We start from the raw sequence: 6,803 nt of genomic DNA on the forward strand, positions 1-6,803 counted from the left end.
GTATGCGTAGTGCGGTACCGCATTGAACTTAGCGAATGCGGTTCGCCCGAGCAGTGCGTGATAAGCACTGCGAAACGGGACTATGTCGAAGATTAACTCCTCACTTCGGAAATTATCCGGAGATCCGAAGACCACTTCAAGTGTGACCGAGCCTACACAGTTGGCCTCTATACCTGGTATTACACCTTTAAAGGTCGTTTTGGTGGGCTTAATCCTCGAGGGATCTATGCCCATTTTCTGCACTGTATCCTGGTAAAGCAGGTTCAGGCTGCTGCCGCCGTCCATAAGGACTCTAGTGAGATGAAATCCGTCAATAATTGGGTCTAGAACCAATGCGGCGAATCCGCCATGACGGATGCTGGTGGGATGGTACCTTCGATCAAAGGTGATCGGGAAGGAGGACCATGGGTTGAACTTTGGGGCGACTGGCTCTACCGCGTATACGTCCCTTAATGCACGCTTCCGCTCCCTTTTGGGGACATGAGTTGCGTATATCATGTTCACCGTCCGCACTTGTGGGGGAAAACCCTTCTGTCCACTGTTGTTCGACGGCCGGGGCTCCTCGTCTTCATCGCTATGCAGCCCCTTGTCTTCATTTTCGGCGTTTAACTTGCCTGCCTGCTTGAACACCCAACAATCCCTGTTGGTGTGATTGGCTGGCTTTTCGGGGGTGCCATGTATCTGGCATGAGCGGTTGAGTATTCGGTCCAAACTGGACGGGCCCCTAGGATTCCTTTTGAATGCCTTTTTCCGCTGACCGGATTTAGAGCCTCTGAATCCGGCATTAACTGCCGTATCCTTAGCATTGTCGCCGTTAATGCGGCGCTTCTGCTTGTTGCGACACGACCTGCCACTACTGTCCCTAGTGTCCGAATTACCAGGGTTCTTGGTCATATTGTTGCTACGAGAAAGTCGGCTGTCTTATCCCGCGCAAAAGCGGGTCATGAGTGTCGTGAGTGCTGCCATAGATTTCGGCTTTTCCTGTCCAAGGTGTCGGGCCGGCCACTCGTCACAGATATTGTGCTTGAAGGCTGCTAGGGCCTCACCGTCCGGACAGTCAACTATTTGATTTTTCTTTGTTAGGAACCGTGTCCAGAATTGCCTGGCCGATTCCTCTGGCTGCTGAATTACGTGACTTAGGTCATCGGCGTCTGGGGATCGCACATAAGTGCCCTGGAAATTGTCGAGGAATGCGGCTTCTAGGTCCTCCCAACAACTGATTTATCCTGTTGGCAAGCTGTTAAGCCAATGCGGAGCTGGTCCTTTAAGCTTGAGTGGGAGGTATTTGATGGCATGGAAATCATCGCCGCGGGCCATGTGGATATGAAGGAGATAATCCTCGATCCATACCGCAGGATCTGTTGTGCCATCATATGATTCGATGTTTACGGGTTTGAAACCCTCGAGGATTTGATGATCCATTATTTCCTCTGTAAAGCAGAGTGGGTGTGTGGCGCCTCTGTACTGGGCTATATCGTGACGTAGCTCCAATGAGCCTTGTCTACTGTGTTCGGCCCGGCCGAATTTGTGGTCGGCATGACGGTTACCGTCTCGAGCCGTGGGGCGCCCACGCGGTCCGTAGATCCAACATGTCTCTTAAGTCCGGCGCATATTCCCGTGCCTTGGTACGGGGTGCGGCTTGAGTGGAGGGCCGAGAGGCCTCTCTGTCGCGACCATGAGGTGGCCGGTCGGCCGCATCAAGTGCTTCCTCCTCTAATCGGGGTAGCAACCTGCGCTTTGGGTAGATCTTGGAGGGGCATTCGAGTTTATGCTCTTCGGCCGCAAGGACTTCAGACCATCTGTCGACTAGCAAATCTTGATCAGCTCTAAGCTGTTGCTGTTTTTTCTCGAGGCTTCTTGCCGTGGCCATAAGCCTGCATTGAAAACGCTTTTGATCGACGAGATCCTCTGGCACGATGAATTCGTCGTCGTCGAGGCTTGCCTCGTCTTCGGAGGGAGGCATATAATTATCGTCCTTGACCTCTCTGTCTGCCGCTCTCTCATGAGGGCTGGTTTCTCCATCCTCCTGTGCTAAATCTTGCTGGAGGGGGTTTTCTTCGGCGCTTTCCGGAGTATTATTATCTCCCGTGCTGGAATCACCGTGTTTGTTTTGGCGGGATTTTGAGCGGCGCCGCTGACGCCAGCGCTTAGGCTGTTTCTTGGAGGGGTCATCCTCCGCTGTTCCATCGCCATCTCCCTCTTTTGGGGTGTCCACCATGTATATGTCATATGACGAGGTGGCTTTCCAGGGCCTAGTAGGCGCTGGTTCTTCATCATCTCCTTCATCGGCGTCCATACCGTCGATATCTTCGGAGTCGAAGTCGAGCATGTCGGTTAAGTCGTCGACAGTGGCTACAAAGTGGGTGGTGGATGGGCTTTGAATTTCTTCATCGTCCGTACCCCAACCTTGCTCACCGTAGTCCGGCCAGGGCTCTCCTGATAAAGAGAGAGACTTCAGTGTCTTCAGGATATCGCCGAAAGGTGAGTGCTGAAAGATGTCCGCGGCAGTGAACTCCATGATCGGCGCCCAATCAGATTCGATCGGCAGGGGCGCGAAGGGTTCGGAGTCCGGAGAGGAGTCCGGCTCCTTGGAGTCACAAGTCTCGCAGAGTACGGGGCTGGTGCTTGGCTCAATCACCGTTGGGGTCGCAGCCCCCGAGGTGGCGTCCAACCGCCCATCCTCGATCGGCGCAGTCGGCTCTGAATTATGGGTCGGAGCCGATGCGGGTGCGGCCTCCAGGGCACTGTACGGCGGCAAAGCTGGATCATGCTCGTCGTGACAGTGCGGCGCGCTTGGCAGTGGCTCGAATCCGTCGAAGATCAAGTCCCCGTGGATGTCAGTTGTGTACTTTAAACTTCCAAATCTGACCTGACGGCCAGGGGCATAGCTTTCGATCTGCTCCAGACGGCCAAGCGAATTGGCCCTCAGTGCAAAGCCGCCGAAGACGAAGATCTGTCCGGGGAGGAAGGTCTCACCCTGGACTGCATCGCTATCAATGATCGTAGGAGCCATCGAGCCTGACGACGACGACACAGAGGAACTCTCAATGAAAGCACCAATGCCGGTGTCAAAATCGGCGGATCTCGGGTAGGGGGTCCCGAACTATGCGTCTAGGCCGGATGGTAACAGGAGACAAGGGACACGAAGTTTTACCCAGGTTCGGGCCCTCTCGATGGAGGTAAAACCCTACGTCCTGCTTGATTAATATTGATGATATGGGTAGTACAAGAGTAGATCTACCACGAGATCAAGGAGACTAAACCCTAGAAGCTAGCCTATGGTATGATTGTTGATGTGTATGTTGTTCTACGGACTAAAACCCTCTGGTTTATATAGACACCAGGTAGGGTTAGGGTTACATAGAGTCAGTTACAATGGTAGGAGATCTGCATGTCCGTATCGCCAAGCTTGCCTACCACACCAAGGAAAGTCCCTCCCGGATACGGGACGAAGTCTTCAATCTTGTATCTTCATAGTCCAGGAGTCCGGCTGAAGGTATAGTTCGGCTAGCCCAACACCCCCTAATCCAGGACTCCCTCACCAGTGCCAGTCGTCGTCTCCACCGCGCCATCAGGATAGGGACGTGTGCCCGTGGCGCACATGCACGCGTCCGGTCACCTCCTGCCTGCATGTCCTTCCCCTCGTCGCTCTGGATACTCCGCACGAAGCCACGCGCCGCCCCATACCCCTCTCACTCTCCCGTGCCCATTCCCCTCCTCTCCCTCACTCTCTCGCGCGACGCCCGAGCACCACCGTCGCCGCCGTTCGCCGTTGCCTCGCCCACCGCCACGGCCTCGCCTCTCCGACAAGCTCAGAAGCTTCTCCGCGTCTCCCTCATCCTCTCCATCGAGCCACGCACCTCCGGATGGCCTGCATCGCCGCCACCAACGTCGTCTTCACCTCTTGCCGCTCGAGATAGCCGACGACATTCCGGCCACACCAGTGCTTCCCCGAGCTCACGCACGACGCTATCGAGACCACCATGAGCTCTCCTCCACTTCCCCTCCTTCCCCGCGCTCGATTTCGTGCCGTAGCCACGCTAGCCGCTGGACCCGAGCGGTCGCGCCGCCGTGGTACCTCCCCGTCGTGGCCAGAGCCACCGCAGCCCGCGCCTGCACATGCCGACGCGCTCAGCAGCCTCCCAGAAGGCCAACGCCGCGGCCCGCAGCTCCTGTCGTGCCCTGCAGCACCTACGCGCACTCGGCCGAACTCCGGCCGCTGCCTCGAGCTCGCTTCCAACAAGCTCCGACCGTCCCCGCCTCTCCCAGTTGCTCCAGATGACGCGGACGAGTGCTGGCTCGTCGCCCGTGGTCTCCGCCGCCCAAATGGTCGCCGGAGCGACGATCTCGAGCCCCTCCGCCGCGTTTGGCCTCGCAGGCGGCTAAACGCCGGCAGGATTGACCGGGTCTAACTCCCTTGTTGACCCAGCTTTGACCTGTGTGGGTCAGTGACATGTGGGGCCCAGCCCTGCTAATTTTTAGTTTAGGATTAGTTTAACAACTAATTAACTTTGTTAACTAACTATGACACGGACATGTGGACCCCATACGTCAGATTTGACCTGGACAGCCATGTTGACTCGCTGACGTAGTGATGACATTGTGCTGACACAGTTATTCATTTCCTGGATTTTATTTAGTCAGGAAATTCCAGGAAATGATATAAACTTCAAAAATTCATAGAAATTCAACCGTAGCTCAGATTGAAATAATTTATATATGAAAAATGATCAGAAAAATTCAATCTATCCATCTGTATCATTTTCATGCATGACAAACCAACCTATACATGCTGTATATATGAAAACACACTTATGGCATTTAAAGGGACTTAAATTAGAGTTGCATTTGAACCTTTGGTTCAAATGGACCTCTTCCAAGTTGAATGCTAAATGCATTAGCTCAAAACACATCACATATTGATGCCATATTCATGCATAATATTGTTGCATATGCTTGTGCCTGATTGCCGACACCGTTCCTTCTCGATAGGTTCTGCTCCGGAGAGTGCTCCAGAGTACCTGTTTGTGGAGCAGTGCCCCCTGTTGATCTACCAGGCAAGCAAACCCCCCTTGTTCATTCCGATACAATCCCACTCTCTTGCTCCTGCTCTTTTTTATTGCATTAGGACAACAATGATTCAACTGCTACTTTATGATGTGGTAGTTGAACCCATTCCTCTTCATGACCTGTCATTGCCATAGTAAATAGTTGAAACCCACTAGCATGTGTAGGAGTTGACTGAGCCATGTTGTGTTCCTACCATGCCATGCCTGTTATTGCTTAGAGTTGTGTCAGGTCTGATTCATCGGGAATGAATTGGAGTGTTATGATATGTTCTGGTGCTGAGAGTTAAGTGTGTGTACATGATTTGGTAAAGGTAGCGGTGAGAGGCCATGTAGGAGTACATGGTGGGTTGTCTCACTAGAACCGCCCTTAAGCATTGAGTTCTGTGTATGTTGTCCAATGACTAGCTACTACCACGCATTGGAATGCTTAAGTGCCCCTCTCGACTTATTAACCAACTTGATCTCGGTCCAGGAGTTGCAAATAGTTTCTTGTGTTTGTAGGTAGTGTTAGTAGTCTACCAAGTGGCACCTGGCCAGGTGGGCTTGGGACAGACTAGGCACAAGTGGCACGGTGTACCAAGCGTAGATCCATCCGGCGAGGTGGGCTTGGAAACCCTGCACACATCGTTTGGGGCCGTGAGTGAAACCCCGGCCGAATCTCCTTGCGGATGGAATCCGAATAGGCGATAAACCTGGACTAGAGTCTTGTGTGGTTAGTTAGGTCGTGGTTGACTCCCTCGCTAGGCTTCCGCTTGAAGGTTGCTGAGATACATGACGTGTACATGGCGGTAAGTGGCGAGAGCATGTGTGAAGAAGTACACCCCTGCAGGGTTAACATGATCTATTCGAATAGCCGGGTCCGCGGTTATGGACTTCTTGGATGCTTGCGTGGTACATAGACAACTTGAAGTGGATACTTGCTACCTCTTGAGCACTGCGTTGGTTTTTCCTTGAAGAGGAAAGGGTGATGCAGCAAAGTAGCATAAGTATTTCCCTCAGTTTTTGAGAACCAAGGTATCAATCCAGTAGGAGGCTACGTGCGAGTCCCTCGTACCTACACAAAACAAATAACTCCTCGCAACCAATGCGATAAGGGGTTGTCAATCCCTTCATAGTCGCTTACAAGAGTGAGATCTGATAGATATGATAGGATAATATTTTTGGTATTTTTGTGATAAAGATGCAAAGTAAAATAAAAGAAAAGTAAAAAACAAAGGAAATAACAAAGTGTTGGAAGATTAATATGATGAATATAGACCCGGGGGCCATAGGTTTCACTAGTGGCTTCTCTCAAGAGCATAAATATTTTACGGTGGGTGAACGAATTACTGTTGAGCAATTGACAGAATTGAGCATAGTTATGAGAATATCTAGGTATGATCATGTATATAGGGATCACGTCCAAGACAAGTAGACCGACTCCTGCCTGCATCTACTACTATTACACCACTCATTGACCGCTATCCAGCATGCATCTAGAGTATTAAGTTCATGAAAACAAAGTAGCGCCTTAAGCAAGATGCACTACTAGAATCAGCTACTTTTCCATCTGCCAGCTCTTTGCCGTCTTCTAGCGGACGGCAAAGAAGGTCTTTGCTATCAGCTATGAAAAAGCAGATGGCAAAACAGGCCTTTGCCATCTGCCAGCTCTTTGTCATCTGCTGGCTGACGGCAAAGAGAGAGGTGGCCCCCACTAACGAGCCGATTAGAAAAAACTTAATGCCCCCCTCTTTG

The sequence above is a fragment of the Triticum aestivum genome, chromosome 2A (assembly GCF_018294505.1).
Source record: "Triticum aestivum cultivar Chinese Spring chromosome 2A, IWGSC CS RefSeq v2.1, whole genome shotgun sequence".
NCBI lineage: Eukaryota > Viridiplantae > Streptophyta > Magnoliopsida > Poales > Poaceae > Triticum > Triticum aestivum.